Source organism: Cupressus sempervirens, chromosome 8 (assembly GCF_028749045.1).
Source record: "Cupressus sempervirens isolate cs-2001-9-10 chromosome 8, ASM2874904v1, whole genome shotgun sequence".
In the NCBI taxonomy this organism is placed as follows: domain Eukaryota; kingdom Viridiplantae; phylum Streptophyta; class Pinopsida; order Cupressales; family Cupressaceae; genus Cupressus; species Cupressus sempervirens.
Genome location: NC_143125.1, coordinates 87,139,578 through 87,158,500, shown reverse-complemented (window position 1 = coordinate 87,158,500; position 18,923 = coordinate 87,139,578).

The window sequence follows — 18,923 nt, the reverse complement described above, 5'->3', positions numbered from 1 at the left end:
TTTCTACACACTCAGGAATAATTGCACTCTGATACCACCTGGTGCAAGGAGGCAATCAAATAGCTAGGGACAAAGGAACACCTAACTATCTAGCCATATAACTAAGTAAACAAAATGGAAGCCAACACACAAAGAATAACACGAAGGAGAGAAAGTAGAAAAATACTTTTATGATTCATCCAATTATTTACATGCCTTGTTGTAAGGCCTTCTCGATTATGAACAAATACAAAATACAACTTCAAGATCTATAACTCAACTTCAAATTCACAATTCCAAAAATATCTTCTCTAATTCTAGGTGTTAGAAATATATCATAGGATAAGTTACTGAAAGGGGTTGGGTGAACTGATAACTTTCAAAAAAATTCTCTATTTACCAATCAATCCTTCATGAATATTTAGATCTAATTGAATGCATGAAAAATTGAAAGCATTAAAACATTCATAACACTTTGACTCATAATATGGTGACCCAGAAACCTTCCAAATAAAAAGTAAAACTGGAGTGGGGATAATACCCACAAGCTTTAGTACTATAGTATAAAGTTGGCCTATTAATAATGATTAGAATGATCAATTCTAATGATCTCCCTATTAGGAGCAATAAGGACTACTATGTCCACCTTGAGAAAGAATTTACAAATATATAATGGAGTATGCATTTAGTAAAGAGATTTATAAAATATTTTTAAGTCTACCTTGTGAAAGGATTTAACTATTCCACCTATTAGGATGAACTAGTGGATGATCTCTAATATACAATTTTATTTGTAGAATAAAATTCCTTTGAGTGTAATGTGTTGGCACTCAAAATTGTAGCCTGAATTTTGAGCAATTTTGAGAAATTGAGCCCTATAAATGCTTTTTTGATGTACACGTACCAAGCTATCAAGTTGAGGCCTAAGAGGTGTTCAATGCTTCTAGCACCTTCCATTTAGCCTGTCTAAGTGTTCCATGAAGTTAAATTGCTGTTTTGAGCCATTTTGTAAAGTCTTGTTTTGAGCAAATGTCAATTCTGCATTTTCACTTAAGTGTCAAATAATGATAGGAAGCTATGTTTGTCATTGAATATCTCATGCCCAAAATTGTTTCATGACATGCCACTTTGAGAGTATCTAGTGCCCATACCTAAGAACCTATGTTTCAAATTTCAAGTCATTTCAAATCTGTTTTACTAGATTTTGAACCCCTCAAAGTTGGTCAGTTACTATTTTGTGCATTTGTGTAATTGTGCAAAATTCTAGGAAGCCCTATTTGATGAGTTATAACTTTTGACCAGTTGACCAAAATGTTGAAATTCCTTTTGTGTTGCATTTTGGACATCAGGGACTTGTTATGTTTCAAGTTTCAACTTATGACAAATCTGTTTCATCAGTTTTTAAATGCAATTCCAAACATAATTTCTAAAGTTTTATTGGTGTCAGTATTTGCAAATTGTTTGCTACCCCTATTCGAGATGTCATAACTTAAGATCCATGATTGGTAAGATCAAATGGATTGTACCCTTGTGTTTTCCTCTAAAAATACTTTAAGTGTGCCAATTTTCACATCTTGATGAATTCATTTGCACACTTTTCCAGGTCAATTCCATTCACAAAAATAACTTTACTATCATTGTTTCCAGTTTGTAAAATCTGAGTAGCCCACTTTGACTGATTGCCATTTGCATCCTATTATTTTCCATGAGCCCAAATTGTAGATCCGTAGTGTCCTCATGACAGAGAATCAATGCCCCAATTTTTGTTTTCCCAAGTGTCCATTTGTCCAATTTCCAAAGCCAAGTCCAAACCCAATTTAGTGTTTTCTGACGTGTTTTCTTGCAGGTAATTCTGAGAGGTTCCAATTTCTGGGAAGAAAAAACCACTCACTATTGAGAGACCATATTCTGGTTCTAGTTTTGAAAGATTCCAAATACTGAGACACCATTCTTTAGCATAATTCTTTCATGTGAACAGCAGTAGTGCAGATAATATAGCAAGTTTTGATATGTTAGGTGTTTTCATGTTTTAATTTTGTGCATCTGAATGTATAGTTTCAAGGAAATCAATACGTATGAGCAATAATTTCACTAGTTTCATTATGGTTCTTGTCTCCTGTCTCAGCAATTTGTAAGTCTTATGTGGTCTTGGGACAAAGATCTAAGATCCATTTGCATCCCCTTCAGGTTGTATGTTTAATGTATTTTGTTGTTGGACCAAAGGGCCAAGTAAATGCTTGATATGTTTGACAAGGTTATTGGTTACTTGAGAAGGATATATTGTGAGAATGAGATCTGAATGAACACTAATGTCTGAATCATAAGGTGATTAGATAGATATGATGTCTAGGTATATGAAATATGTCCTGATGTCATAGATGTATGTTTTGAATTCATGGAATTGCCCAATGGATTAGGCACTGATCAGTTATAGGATCACTTAATACTGCTGCATATTTGAGGTTGTGTTGAATCAACATCATTAATCAAACATTTCCCCTTTCATGTTGAAAGTTATTCAAAGCTTAACCCTCACTTAGCTTACCAGTTTCATGAGTCAAGTCATTAGCTATTTCATGCTTATGAAGTATTGGTTAAGTATAGAAGATTTAGGGGTTTTATCTATTATTCTGGATTCTGATTATGCTCATTGCACTGGTCACATAATTGGATCCTAAGAGGTTCACTCGCCTAGGTTTTGCAGAGCCTGAAGTGAAGAAGGAGTGTAGCTTTATAGTTGGCCCAGGTTCTTGGTGAATTGTGTCCATTATTGGAGATAGTTGTCGATAGATGCAATCTTACCCTGTATACTTGGTTATTAAAACATTGTTAAATCAGGAGCCAACATAATGATCACCTTGTTGTGATAAATAAATCTTTGCTACTCCTTATACTATTGTAACCTCTTATTTCACACTTCTACAGTTTTATATTTCAATGATATTCTACATATTGTATAGACATTGGATATAATTCAATACATTATACATATACCAATCCAATTTACAATACAACAAACTCAGATACAATACAAGTTTAACCAAAATACATAAAATTGGCCCGATTGCAGCTACTTGGGTTTTAAAGACAAACATGATGAGGTTTTGATGCTTGGAAACCATTGTCAATGCTTGGCATTGTCATACACTTGGTAGATGTAGAAGCTAGCTCATGTTAATCACTTCAAAGTAGTCTAAACTCTATCTACAATAGTGACTTGGTGAATACTATGAAACTTGACATATAAACTAAATCACTTTATTTATATTGCATAGCTTAGTGAATACTATTACTATGAGCTTAGTATAAACTAAATCACTTGGTTGATATTGCATATCTCAATCAACACTAGTTTCATGTCATTGAATCTGTGAACTTAGTAACCACTATAGAACTCAATTTGCATTGAGAAACTTGATAAGAACTATGAAGCTTAGTTTATACTAATAATCACCAACTTGGTACACACTACTTGGCACAAACTAAATGATGTTCCTGATACTCAGTAGCAATTGTAGAACTCAATAGAGTTTGAATTACTTGGTTAACATTGTTAACTATATAATAAGCTCAATAGCTATTAGCTATCTAATTAAGTGTGTGTGTCACTAATAAACAAACTTGATTGAGATGTCAACAATCTCCCCCTTTGGCATTAGTGAGAAAATCACTTATCAATAAAAAATAAATTCTCAAAAAGTTTCAAACAATCCTTAGTCTTCAACTTGTGTCTTTAACTCAGTAACATACTCTCTTTTTTGAGATTTTTCAAAATTTCTTTTGTAAGAGATTTTTATATGAATATCTCTACATATATATAATATAATGGTGCTCCCCCATAAATATGTATTCAATATACTTTACATTATTTACATCTTCTCATCTTATCCCCATTATTGCATCTTGTATTACATCTTCTCCACTTTTACAATATGCTTTAAATGTTATATATATCTTCTCTCCCTTTTTGACATAAATGCAAAAGGTGTATTTTACATGGTTATTCCAAAATGGGACAAGAAATTAAAATGTACCTTTAGAATTAGTGACATTGTCTTGTCCCAATTTTCTTGCAATACCTTTCTTGTGTACAATGCAATCTAAACTTTTGTTGATAATTCTATCATGTGATCAATAATGGAGAATTTTTTTATCATGGATGAGTGTTTTAACATGTGCAATATGTTTATGTAATGCATCCATGTTAGGAAGAATCACGCCCTGTATATCTACAAGTGTAGCTCTTATCCTAGCTTCTTCCCTTCATAATTTTTCCTACATATTAGTTAGAAATCTAATCTTTGTATAATGAGTAGAACTATACCTCGGGTCAAGTGACAACCTATGTGCACTTGCCTTCAAATGTTCCTTAATTTTTCTAAGTTTTTCCTTGATTTCTTATGTGAAAATGCATGTATCATAGAGTTTATCGAATAGAGAAGTCACATTGTTGGCAGAGGTTTCTAGTGAGCTTAGAATAGTAGACAAGTCTACTTGGTATATTGCAATCTTTTGTGCAACAAGATCCAACACCTTATTTTCAAAAAAAAAAAAAAATCTACTTTCTAGAACAATTTTTCTTGTCAATTCAAATCTTGATTAAATTTTTGGACCACTTTTGTTAGTTGGGCCAAAATAGGTTCAAAAGTATCAACCTCAGTATTGATAGGCTTATCAAGATTGTTCTTTGCATTTTAAAGAACTTGTTGTTCTCTATTCCTTTCTTCTCTAAGTCTTTACTACTTGGCTTTCTTATATAGAATCTCTCCTACTATATGCATTTGGTCAGTATTTGAAGTAGAGATATCAGAATTTGGGATAACTATATCCTCATCAAGATCAATGTATTCTTCTTTTCCTTTGCCTTTACTAGAAACTTTTGTAGTTGATTGAGGCCTTCTCTCAACTATCTTAGTACTTATTATTGGTGTTCTTGGAATAGAAATAATGATATAAATAGAAGGATTGGTAGTAAAAGTAGATATTACACTTATTAAAGAAATACCTTGATGCTGAGTGACTAAAATTTATGGAGGAGGAAGTTTTGACTGCTTGGTAGATGAAGTAATGGTTCACTTCAGTCAATGAAGTACTGAGCTAAAAAGGTGCAAAGATTGGTTGAGTAATTAGATTTGTAATATTTGACACAACCAACTTGGTAGTAACTTTATTTGAGCTAGATAGCTTTGAAGCTTTGCTTAGATAGTGAGTAAGTGAGGCAATAATTACTACTAAAATCTTCTCAAGGTTAGTCTCCTCAATGCTCTTAATATTAGGAAGATTCTCCTAGGTAGCTTCCTATTCTTGTTCCTCACCATCTTTATTCTCATTATTGGTTTCTTCTTCGTCATCTTTTTCCTCTTCCTTGTCATTTTCATTATCGTCCTTGTCATCAACATGAACCACAAAATCACTTTTCTTATGAAGATTGTAAATGTTCTTCCATGTGTTAATAACATTCCTTACCACATGTTCAATGTCATTGATCAATATCAAACAAGTGTTAAATTTCAACATAAGTTTTTCTTCATTATGCTTGATGGATTCTTCTTTGTCACATAAAATTGGTATGAGTTACCTCAAGCTTTGCTGAGATATATCTTTTGCAGTTTTCTTTGCATCTTCCCATCTTGACTTAATTTTCTCCATTAATTCTTTAGGAATCTATTGTGCAAGTTGTTGTGGAGAATATTTCCATTTACTTATTTTAGACATAACCATGTCTTCAACTTGCTTTTTCTCTTTAGTAGTTCTAGTTTCATAACTCAATGATTTATAAAGTTAGCTAGGTCAGCTCTAGAATCAATTTATTTTAGTCTCTTTCTGAAATGTGGGTGGAGGCTATTTAAAAATCACATCTCCTACTTCTTCACCCAATTTTAGTTTCTTCCTAAATGATCTTGTTGTAAACACTGTAGTAGAGGTCTTGGCAGGTTTGGTTATAATAAACTTACCTTTCTTCATGACTGACTCCTCTTCTTCTAATTTTTCTTCATCTTCTACATAGAAGAATATACTTCTAAAATTCTCAATTTGATAAAGAATATATATACATCATATTCATATTCTTCTAATTTTTGTTATATATTCATTGATTTGATAAAGAATATACTCATTGATTTAATAAAGAATAGGTACATCTTTTATCCATCTTCCCATCTTGACTTAATTTTCTCCATTAATTCTTTAGGAATCTATTGTGCAAGTTGTTGTGGAGAATATTTCCATTTACTTATTTTAGACATAACCATGTCTTCAACTTGCTTTTTCTCTTTAGTAGTTCTAGTTTCATAACTCAATGATTTATAAAGTTAGCTAGGTCAGCTCTAGAATCAATTTATTTTAGTCTCTTTTTGAAATGTGGGTGGAGGCTATTTAAAAATCACATCTCCTACTTCTTCACCCAATTTTAGTTTCTTCCTAAATGATCTTCTTGTAAACACTATAGTAGAGGTCTTGGCAGGTTTGGTTATAATAAACTTACCTTTCTTCATGACTGACTCCTCTTCTTCTAATTTTTCTTCATCTTCTACATAGAAGAATATACTTCTAAAATTCTCAATTTGATAAAGAATATATATACATCATATTCATATTCTTCTAATTTCTGTTATATATTCATTGATTTGATAAAGAATATACTCATTGATTTAATAAAGAATAGGTACATCTTTTATCCATACAATTGTACTTTTTAATGGGAAAAACTTTTGTACAAAGAAAAATAAATAGGTTAAAAGTGAAGTGAACTTACCAGGGTTATTATTTGAAGTTATGATGCTTTCCATAGTTTTGTTGAACTGGTCCAATATCAACTTGGTAAGGTCAAAGGATATGTTGTTCTTCACCACTTTTAAAATGAGATCAATAGCTTTAAATGATACACTATTCAGTCAACTAGAGCTATATATCCTATGTGAAATTATATGAATTCCAAATTTTAGTTCCATATTAGTAATACAACTGATCTTCATACCCCTTCCATCCCATTTGGAAAGGATTTTCTTCTCCACTTCCACTCAACTTAGGCTTTTTTTTGTTTTTGCCTTTGTCAACATTAGAAGAAATGTGATCTAATGAATTATTTTCTTTGTTATCAAATAGGTTGTTCTAACCATAACTATCAATTGTGCACATGGCTAAGGATAAACCTTATCCATTTTATTTGAAAATCTTGGGGCATGGGTGGAATCTGAGTCAAACCCTTCACTTCCAGGAGTTGATGCTCTGGTTTTAACACTCCACTCACACATAATAACTCCTCCAACACATAATAACTCCTCCAAAGTTTTATCCATTTCTAGGGTTCCTATGTCTTGTAGAGAACATTGAAAATGTGAGAAAATATCATTTATCAAAAGTACCTTTGATGGAATCTAATATTGTGCTCTATTGGGATCAAGGGTTTCTGCAACAGCTGGACTAAGCTTGAAATCTAGTGACTTCCATTCAATGCCTCAAACCAACATTTTAGACCCTTTCTTGTCTTATTATTGGAGGATTCCATCACTCACTAAGGTTTCAAAAAAGTGGAAAATCTTAACAACAATTCACACAGATCTCTCAAATGCACAAAGATCACTCTTCATAAATAGCTCTTGAAAATTCACAGTGACAAATGAATTCAATTTCACCCTTTTTAACAAATGTCATCATTCAATCACTATAAATTCTTACTTGGTTGATGAAAAACTATTTGCCACTCATCTTGCATTAATTTTTCAATAGAGTCATTCATGACTTAAGGTCCACATAACAACTTAGTTACTCTCGACCTTACTTAGTAGGGTCTTACAACCTAACCTTTCTTGCTAATTTTTAAAATTCCTTCAAACACTTGATGATCCATTTGCATCCTAAATGCTAATATGGATATTTTCTTTCTACTGATTGGAATTGATGTAGGATGTCTAATTCAGAATCTTAGTTCCATTTATCCTTGTGGGAGGTCAAGTAGAAGTGCTTGAGTTACCCAATTCTTGCATAACATGTGTCTCATTGCTCGAACTTACATTCTCAGAAGATTTAGGAATATACTATTGTCTCATCTGCTTTATGATGTAATCAACCTCAGCTTTCTTTTCATTTTTAATTCTTCCAAATTTCATGTAGTTCTTGGAAAGATGACCAAGTTCTATACAAATGAAACATCTTCTAGTAGTGTCTCTTGTTCTCATGTGATGTTTTACATAGTTTATTCCAATGTGTCCAAATTCTTCACAGTAATGACATCTATACCAAGTGTTGTAGTCCCAACCAAATATATCTTTTACAAAATGTTCTCTTGGATTCAATATCTTAGTTTTGCATTCAAAATATTTGTGCCCATGCTTGTTACATTTATGACATTTTTCCTCAAATTTAGGTTTCTCTTTGCATTCATTAGCTCTATGAATATGTGTATTGCAATAGTAGCATTTTCCATTGAATTTAGCTTTTCCATTACTCCAATATTGGTTTGATGTATAACCTAACTTACCATAGTTACTACAAGTAGGTCTTTGATTCTTTTGAGCTACTTGCTTGGATGATTCACCTTCTTCTATATATCTAATTCCTACTTTGCCCATTTTTCTATATTGAATTTTCTCATTTACTTGATCCATGTCTACTTGAGATTTCATCATCCTTTCATTGGTTTGCATTTTAGTGTTTAGATCATTTTGCAATCTTTCATTCTTTGATCTTAAATTCATGATTTCTTCATTTTCATTAGTAAGCTAATCAATGAATTCTTCCTATTAAAGGGATACCTATTGAATTTCATTATTATTTCCTTCTAACTCTTCTTGTTCTTTGTTTTTCTCTTCCATGATTTCACACAATCTTACTAACTAAATTTCTTACTCTCTTTTCAGCTTTCTTACTTCTTCTTGAAGTGTGCCTTTATTTTCTAATAGTTCTCTGATTACCTCGTCAAAATTATTATCTGAATGAATGTCTTCAATTATTTCTTTAATGTAGAGTTTTTCATTCATGTATACTACAAGTTATTTTCTTCTTTTCAAGGACCTAGAGAATTGCTCCTTTTCTTTCTTGAGTTTCCCAATAGCCAATTCCAAATCTAGCTTTTCATTATCAATAGCCTTACCAAGTCTGAATACCTCTATTACCTTTGATCTTTGCTCAAGCTATTAAAAATTTTCTCTAAGAACCACATAGCTCTAATACCAATTGTTGGAAATATATGATAGGCTAAGTTAATAAGAAGGGAGTGGTGAATCGATAACTTTTAAACTTTTTCTCTATTTACCAATTAATCCTTCATGAATATTTTGGTCTAATTGTATTCATGAAAAATAAAAGCATTAAAACATTTATAATACTTTGAATGATAATATGATGACCCATAAACCTTACAATTATAAAGTAAAACTTGTGTGGGCATGATACCCACTAGTCTTAGTACTATAGTAAAAAGTTGGCTTATTAAGGCTTACAATGATGACTTTCAATGATTTTCCCTATCAGGACTAATAAGGACTTCTAGGTCCACCTTGCAAAAAAATTTACAAGAATACAATGAAGTATTCACTATTGGTCTTAGATTGGTTTTGATAATTGAGTGTCAATAAGCTTAACCAATTCTCAACTTAATTATGAGTATAATACAGATGCTAAGTTATAGTGTGTGTTGAGCCAAAAATTCAATAGGTACTGAGTGAACTTTAAGTGCCAAGCAAGTATCAAGTGTTGAGTGATAAGTGATGTCAAATCACTATAGCAGCCAAGAAAAGTATAGATATCGAGAAAAATAGAATTACTATAAGATCCAAGTGAGATAGAATTCCTATATGTGTCGAGCATCAGCAACTAGTAAGTGTAGAGTAACACAGAATCAACATATGAGTTTTTATCTTCCCAAACTTAGATGTAAACCATTTTTGAGCTGACTCAAGATGAATCTTGAAGGATCTTGAATAAAAGATCGAATCATTTACTCTCCTTATGTAATCATCATGCAGCCAATGAGAAAAATAGAGAAAGCATGCAACCAATAGGAAAAGTGAAAGAATTAAGTAGGAAAAGAAGAATGAATATTAATCATAGATTCATACCTAACCCTAAGTCTTTGAAGCCTTTAAAAGGTGGAAAAAACCCCATTATTTGTGTGTATGGGTGAGAGTTTATGGGAAAATGCCAATGAAGTGCAAAGGGGTATAAAGAATTAGAAAAAGCAGAATAGTATTGTATAATTTAGTTGATCAAGAATAGAGTTACAAAATTTCAAGGAGAGACATATCAGATCAAGAAAGGATTAGAACAAATAGAGAAAAACAAGGATCTAGAATCAACAATTGAAGATTACAATTTATCAAGTTAAGACTTTCTAATACTCTCTAGCCATTGTATTAGGAATGAAAATCTTATTACAATAGGTTGGCCTAATAGCCATGTTGTAAGCCTTTCAACAAGGTGCTAAATCCTTCAATAGGGTAACATTCCAACTAAGTGTTTGTAAATCCTTTAACCAAGTCAGTTTTAACATAGTGTAAAGTCTTTAAAAATAAAGGCCTTTCATAGGGTAGACCATTGGAAGTGGTCAAACTTTGTAACCTTAAATAGTTACATATTACTATAGTAATAATTTGTAGGTGTCATCCCCAACCCAGTGTTACCTTCTCATTTTGGAGGGTTTCTGGGTTACCAAAATCTTGTGTTATCTATTTTCATGCATGTCTTTACTTTCATGTTTATTATATGAATTAGATGCATGTGTATATTTTTAGCTAAAAGGTTTTAACATGTTAAATATTGTTACTTCTGATTCACCCCCCTCTTAGAAGTAAATCTTTTCACTTGTAAATTCCAACAATTGATATCAGAGCCAACTTCTCACAAGGAGCCTTACAACTTGGAGAAAAGATCTGGAAATGGAAGTCTACAAACTTTGGAAGGTCATAGAAAATTAGGTGAGTCATATTAAACTTGCTTTACATACTTTGGAAGAAGCCTGAGAAGATCTGAGAAAAATTTTAAAGAGAAGAAGAGAGATTTCCATAGCTGAGAATGATACACAATACAAGGAGATTGACAACTCAAAGTTGTTTTCAAATGGAGATCCTAAAGAGTTTGATGTAGCAATATCAAATCTAATAAAGAAGAATAGAGCTCAAGCAGAAGAAATTAGAACTCTCAATATTGAACAAGAATCACAAGCCATGATGCTTTGTGAAGTGACTGAATAGAAGAAAAGAGGCATTGAAGATAAGGCTATGCTAGAAGAAGACAAGAGAAACCTTGCTAATAGATTGGAAGAAAAGTCAATTGAGCTTACAAGAATTTCAAACATGTAGCTAGACACCCTAAGGTAGATGATGAATGCACATCATAAACTAAATGTCAAGGACATTGAGATCTCCACACTAAGGATGCAAAATGAACAACTACAAAATGACCTAAAAAGAGAAAAGGAAATTACAAAGAGCTTTAATAGACCTAATGAGGCCATCAAGTACTTTGAACAATTACTAAAATAACTAAGGGATAGAAATGACACTTCAAGATTAGGATACACCAACACTAAACAAGGAGAGTCATCCAAGACTTTAGAAGAAAGAAGTAACAAAGGTAAGATTGCTAAACCTACTTGTCATTTTTATGATAAAAAGGGACATACCTCTAATGTGTGTAGGAGTAAGAATGCCCACGACTAACCTAAGAATGTGGGTCACTGTCATAAGTGCAATAAACAAGGACATCAAGCACATAACTATAGGACTATGACTATCAAAGCATCAAGATTTGAAGGTCACTGGTAGAATTGCAAGAGTATGGACATAGAACTTTTGAGTGCAGATCAAAGCCTATGTGGACACCTAATCAGCCAGTAAGGGGAAACAATTATGGACATCACAACAATTAGGACTACAACACTGGGTATAGCTATCACTACTATTAGGAATATGGACACATCCCTAAAATTTTCATAAGAACACATTTTAGTGGAAACTACAATAGATGGCTCAACTAAACTACATGCTTTAGTTGCTTGAAGACTAGTCATATCAGTAGAAATTTCCTAACAAGGTCAAAGGCACCCAACTCAAAGATCAACAAAGGAAAAGGAAAAGTGGATGTTGAATACATTAGAGGAGAAATGAATAAGACATGGAAGAAAAAAGATTGGAGCAGCACATCAAATGAAGGGATCACTTCACCTAAAAGGTCAAGTGGTCACACTTTATCAATCTAAGCACAAGAAGGCATGGGGAACTGATATACAAGCTTTATCATGCATCAGTTCCTAAACAAGCATGTATTGAAAAGGAAAGATCAACATGAATGGAAATGCAAAGCTAAAATTTCAAGATGTTATCAAATTGCCTTCAGTTGCTAAGTAAAATTTCAATACATGTCAAGTTGATTGCCAAAGTTAGTAGAAGCTAAATAATTAAGTAAATCCAAGTGAAGAGAAATCTTAGTTGAAGTGAGGGATACTTTTATGCATGTTGAGTGGTGGAAAGACAATGGAAGCTGATTAATATAAAAATAATTAAGAATTCAAGTGGATAATTATAAATGCACTAAGCATTAAATTTTATGAAAACAGGGTATATTATCAAATTTTTGAAACATTTTTCTTCATCACAAATGAAGAGAAAAGATGAAGAAGAGTGTATAATGATTTCAAAGTAGAAAATCTAGCATTTGAGTAGACTTCAATAGTGATTCAGCACAATTTCATTGATTCAAGGTATTTATAGTAGTTTCAAGTTATGCAGTTTTAATTTCTTTGTGTTAAAACCCTAGCTACCACAAATGGACTCTAGTTCTTGGAAACCATAGGAGAAAGAGCTATTTGAGGTCCAACTTGTGTCTAATGAAGTAAAAAAACTTGATTTCCATCTAATCCTTGAAGTGGCATACAAAAATGACCCAGTTGGAGCCTTATCTATTATACCTCCTATGGTAGTTATGGTCCAAGATGTTAGGAGGTGTTATAATTTCAAAATTAGAGCCATAGGAGATATATAAATGAGGGAAAAATATGAGATATTGTGTGAAAAATGGAGTATTGAAAAATGAATAGTAGATCATTGAGAAGAAGGGTTTCACACGTGCCCTAGAATTCCCTACAATTTTCAAAATTGAATGGATTAGGATAGTGCTCAGTAGGATTCGTGATGGAATTTTATGGTTGGAGGATGGTCAAGTAAAAGTAACAAAAAGGATTGTACATAGAGAAATAGGGTATCCAATCCTAGATTGGCCAAAGACCCTTAGAAGTGATTCTAGGGAAGCAATTGAAAAGAACATTGGTGCCAAGTGGAACAAGAGAGGAATGACTATAGACACTATTCAAGACCTTCTTGTTGACTTTTTTGTTAGGGTTATTTCTCAAAAAGTTTATCAATCTAGTAGACTCAATAGTGTACCTTGCATTGCAATAGATGTTGGTTACAAACTAGTGAAAAAGGATCATACTTATGATCTTGCAAAACTGCAATTGCAACAAATCAATTTGAACTTAGTAGCAATAAGGAGAACCAAGGGAGCACAATGCAAATTTGGTGCAATTTTGATTTGTGTATTCTTCTATGTATAGAATTAATTTCCATCATTTGGTAAAGTTATCTAGAAAGAAAATAGGTCTATAGTAGCTCAAGTTAATGAATATAAAGAACAAGTGGGAGCTAATTTTGAAACCCTTATGACAAGTTATTTTGAAGATTTCAAGAAGACCATGAAATAAAGGCTAAGGATACTAGTTTCATTGGTAGAACAACATGTAAGTGATGTATGCTTTCTTGTAGATATTGATTATACTTACATACAAGCAACCATAGCAAGAGTTAGATGGTTAAGATCTCTTGGATATGAGATAAACATAGATGAGACATCTACAGCCACAACTACATTATTAGCAGAGGAAGTGGACAAAATTACACCACATTTTGGGACTTTTGATGTGGTTAGATCAAAAGTGGACATGGAGTTGAAGACTACCTCCACACTAAATAAAAAAGATAAATTGGTGAAGAAACTTAAAGCCAAATTTGGTGAGGGCACTCTAAAAGAAGAAGAAGATGAAGAAGCTAAAGATGATGAAGAAGAAAAAGGATAGGAGGCACTTGCACTAACCCAAGGTATGGGTGAGGATGTAGAAGAAGAAGAAGAAGCTACTAAGGAGGAAGCACCCAAAGCTAAACCTAAGAAGAGAAAAGCACAAAAATAGCCTACTCCACAGCCCAAAGGAAAGAAGAAAGTAGTTAAGCTAAGCCCAACCAAGACAACTACAAGGGTAGACACCAAGACAACAAAAAAGTGGCTAAGGAGTAGGCAAAGAAAAAAGCCATAGAGCAAGAAGAGCCTACAGAAAAGAAAAGAAGAAAATATGTTGCACCTCTAGAGCTAGATGAAGAAAAGATAGAATCTAACAATGATCAATTCAGAGTGGTAAGACATTCCACCAAATCTAATTTGGAAAATGTTTGTGATAATATTAGGGATAATGCAAGTTTAACTAGATTAAAGACCATTGATTTTTATAAGTTTAACTAAGAAGAACAAAACATAGTGGAAGATTCTATCTAGACTATGATGGCCAAGTTCAAGACTACTCCACTTGAACTTGACAATTCTATACCTAAGGAGCTAAGCTCCATTGTAGAAAACAAATGGCATTACTACCTAAATATGGAGAAGGAAATAAGGGAGTCAACATTTGTTCATGTTATCCTAGACCTTAAAAAGGTCAATAAGTAAGGCTAGTAAGAAACATGGGAGCAAATTTGCACCCAAATATAGAGCTTTTAGTATTTTACAAAATAAAATTGAAGATGTTGTAAAGAAATCCACACAAATGTAGAAATTGATTTATGGATTGACTATTGGTAAGGAAGGGCAAGAAGATCCCTTTGAGGGAAGAAATGATGAAGAGGAAGATGAAAATGTAAAAGAGGAAGGAGAGAAAGAGAAAGAAGAGGTGATAGTGGAGAAAGAGACACATAAAGGTGATGAGGAAATATCTGAGAAACAATAGCAAGAATAGAGTATCCAAGACACCCAATTGCCACCACCAAGTCCTCCACATATAGTACCCACATCAGTAGAAATTATAAATGTTAAGGATGTTCTTGAAACCTCAGGTTAGAACATCAATACACTAACTACAGAGGATCTCAAAAAGATCCTTCACCAAACAACATTACAGTCATAATTGTCTATAAGTCCTATTTTGTTGAGTGTAGAGGAGTTACAAAAGGTTGTAGCAGAAATTACCAAGGAGAAGGTGAACACGCAAGAACCACCTTCACAACCTCCTATATCTATAGATGATCAACCAAAAGAGAAAGCAACATAAGACACAACTAATAAGGTTGATCCCATTGTCATAGTAACAACAACTATTGAGGAGTCAGCAAAGGAGAAGATAGGAAAAAAGGTTCCTATAGCACAAAGCCAAGGTGCACCTCATAAAATCATTGTAATTGATCAAGGTAGAAGAGAAGAAGATAAGGAAGAGGAGAAAACCCCCAAGGAAAGAGAGCACCAGGTGATACAGACATCGGTTAATCTACCTACTATGGGGATTCCCACCAAGTAGTCGAGCACTATTGTAGTACCACTACAAGTTTTAGCACTAGGCTCGAGCTCCACCAAGGTAGCAAGGGTACTTCACTATGGAGACCCTGTACTTGATGAAGAAATAGTCATACCAAGTTATGACTACACAATAATGAACCTAGCATAGATAAATGAAGTGCAAGAGGCACTTGAGAGGAAGAAGAAGTAGGAGATACTTAGAAATGAGTATGGACAGAGGCAAGCATTAGTAGAAATCAAAGATATCTTCCTTGATGCATTTATCTTACTAGTACCTAATGAAACAAAGCCCATCATGGAGCAATTGTCCAAAGTAGTGGACCAGGAACAAAATGAAGACCTTGATACTAATGTCAAATTATTAGAATGGTCTGAAAATAAATTTCAAATGAAGGTTAATGAGAAGATATCTTGTGAGATAGAACTATCATAGGTTGAACTGGCTAAGAAGATAGAAAAGGTGAAAACAGTACTTGAGAACATATTCTCATTGTACTCCAAACTATGTGATTCTTCATATTTCACACAAGAGATTAGTTAGATAATATTGAGGTTGGAGAGGAACCTTACAATATCTAGCACATAGCTACCTAAGGATCCAACTCAAAGTGAGAAAATTTTTGCAACAATGCTTCACACTCAGAAGAAATGAGCTATATTGATAGTAGAAGAGGCTAATGTTAAGGCCAAATTAATATTGATATAGTCTATTATTACCCCACATCTAGAAGTATTGTAGAAAGAAGTGGCCTATGCAAAAAATGTTTTGAAGAAACACCCTAATCTTTCTACATTCGAAGGCCTCATACATCTTGCAGTAGAGATAGCCATCCAGCTCAAAGCATTGGAAATTGCCATTAACAATTGGGATTCTTCTCTAAAGATGATAATGGAGGTAAACAAAACATTTTTGGCTAAATATTCTATTCATTCTTAGAACCCTTTGACATAAGTGTCAAAAAGGGGGAGATATTCATGTAAGGGGGAGATATAATAAAGAAAGGAGATAATAAGAATGGATGTGTAAATAAAGGGAGAAATACCCAAAGGTTTTTGGAGAGATATGATGATAATTTGGAGTAGATAATAAATAAGACTCGGAGGAGAAATACCCAAAGGGGGAGATAATTAAACTTTTGAGGAAGTAATAAGGAGATATAGCCAAAAGGATTCAAAAACTGCAAGATGTGTGAAAGGGGGAGTAGACATAGAGTAGACAAAGTAAAGAGTATCAAACACATCAGCATGAGATAAATTCAACTTAAGGAAATTTGGATACAGATATGGAACATTAGCTCAAGGGGAGTTACAAGTTTTTGAGGTATATAGTCTTCTACAAAATTTTGAACAAGTTTTTTGAAGTTTTGTACATATGTCAAATAGAATGTGTAGTATACTATAGAAACTAGACTCATAATGCTTAGTTAAGTGTTTTTGCCACTCATGTCAAAGGGGGAGATTATTGGTCTTAGATTGCTTTTTAAAATTGAGTGTCAACACTCTTAACCAATTCTCAAGTTGATGCTTAGTATAATACAGATGCCGAGCTATAATGTGTGTTAAGCTAGAAATTCAACAGGTGTCGAGCAAACTTTAAGTGCCAAGAAAAGTATAGATGCCAAGTGAAATAGAATTACTATAGGAGCCAAGTCAGAGAGAATTCCTAGATGTGTTGAGCATTAGCAACCAGTAAGTGTCTAGTAACATATAATCAACATATGAGTTTCTATCTTCACAAACTTAGATTTAAACCATTTTTGAGCTGACTTAGGATGAATCTTGAAGGATATTGAAGATAAGATCGAGTCTTTTACACTCCCTATGTAATGAGCATGTAGCTAGTGAGAAAAAAGGAGAAAGCATGCAACCAATAGGAAAAGTGAAAGAATTAAGTGTGAAAAGAAGAAAAAATATTGATCATAGATTCATAACTAACCCTAAATCTTTGAAGCTTTTAAAAGAAGGATGAAACCCCATTGTTTGTGTGTATGTGTGAGAGTTTATGGGAGAATGCTAGCAAAGTGCAAAGGGCTATAAAGACTTAGAAAAAGTAGTACAACATTGTAGAATTTAGTTGATCAAGAATAGAGTATCAAAATTTTGAGGAGAGACATATCAAATCAAGAAAGGATTAGAATAAACTAAGTAGAACAAGGATCTAGAATTAGCAATTGAAGATTGCAAGTCATCAGGTCAAGACTTTCTAATACTCTCTAGCCATTGTATTAGGAATGAAAATTCTATGATGATAGGTTAGCCTAACAAACATGTTGTAAGCCTTTTAACAAGGTGCTACATCCTTTAATAGGGTAACATTCCAAGTGAGTATTTGTAAATCCTTTAACCAGTTCACTTTTAACAAAGTGTAAAGTCTTTAACAAGACAACCCTTTCATAGGGCAGACCATTCGAAGTGGTCAATCTTTGTAACCTTAAACAGTTACATATTGTTGTAGTGATAATTTGTGGGTGTCATCCCCACCCTATTTTTACCCTCTCATTTTGGAGGGTTTTAGGGTTACCAAAATCTTGTGTTATCTATTTTCATGCATGTCTTTACTTTGATGTTTATTAGATGAATTAGATGCATGAGAATTATTTTAGCTAAAAGGTTTTAAAAGGTTAAATATTGTTACTTCTGATTCAACCCCCTCTTAGAAGTAAATATTCCCACTTGTGAACTCCAACAATTGGTATCAGCTCACCAAGTTCTCACAAGAGGGAGCCTTATAGCTTAGAGAAAAGATCTAGAAATGGAAGTCTACAAACTTTGGAAGGTCATAAAAAATTAGGTGATTGATATACAACTTGCTTTACATACTTTGGAAGAAGCTAGAGAAGAACTGAGAAAATCTTTAAAGAGAAGAAGAGAGATTGCCATAGCTGAGAATAATAAACAATACAATGTGATTGACACCTCAAAATTATTTTCAAATGGAGATTCCAAAAAATTTGATGGAACAATAGCATATTTAATAGAGAAGAATAGATCTCAAGTAAAAGAAATTAGAACTCTCAAGATTGAACAAGAATCACAAGCCATGATCCTTTGTGAAGTAACTGAACAAAAGAAAATAACCATTGAAGATAAGGCTATGCTAGAAGAATACAAGAGAAACCTTGCTAAGAGACTAGAAGAAAATTCAATTGAGCTTTCAAGAATTTCAAACATGTAGCTAGAGACCCTAAGCCAGATGATGAATGCACATCATGAACTAAATGTCAAGGATATTATCTCCACACTGAAGATGTAAAATGGTTAACTACAAAATGACTTGAAAAGAGAAAAGAAAATTGTAGAGAGCTTCAATAAACCTAATGAGGCCATCAAGTATTTTGAACAATTACTAAAATCAACTAGTGCGAGCAATGATACTTCAGGATTAGGATACACCA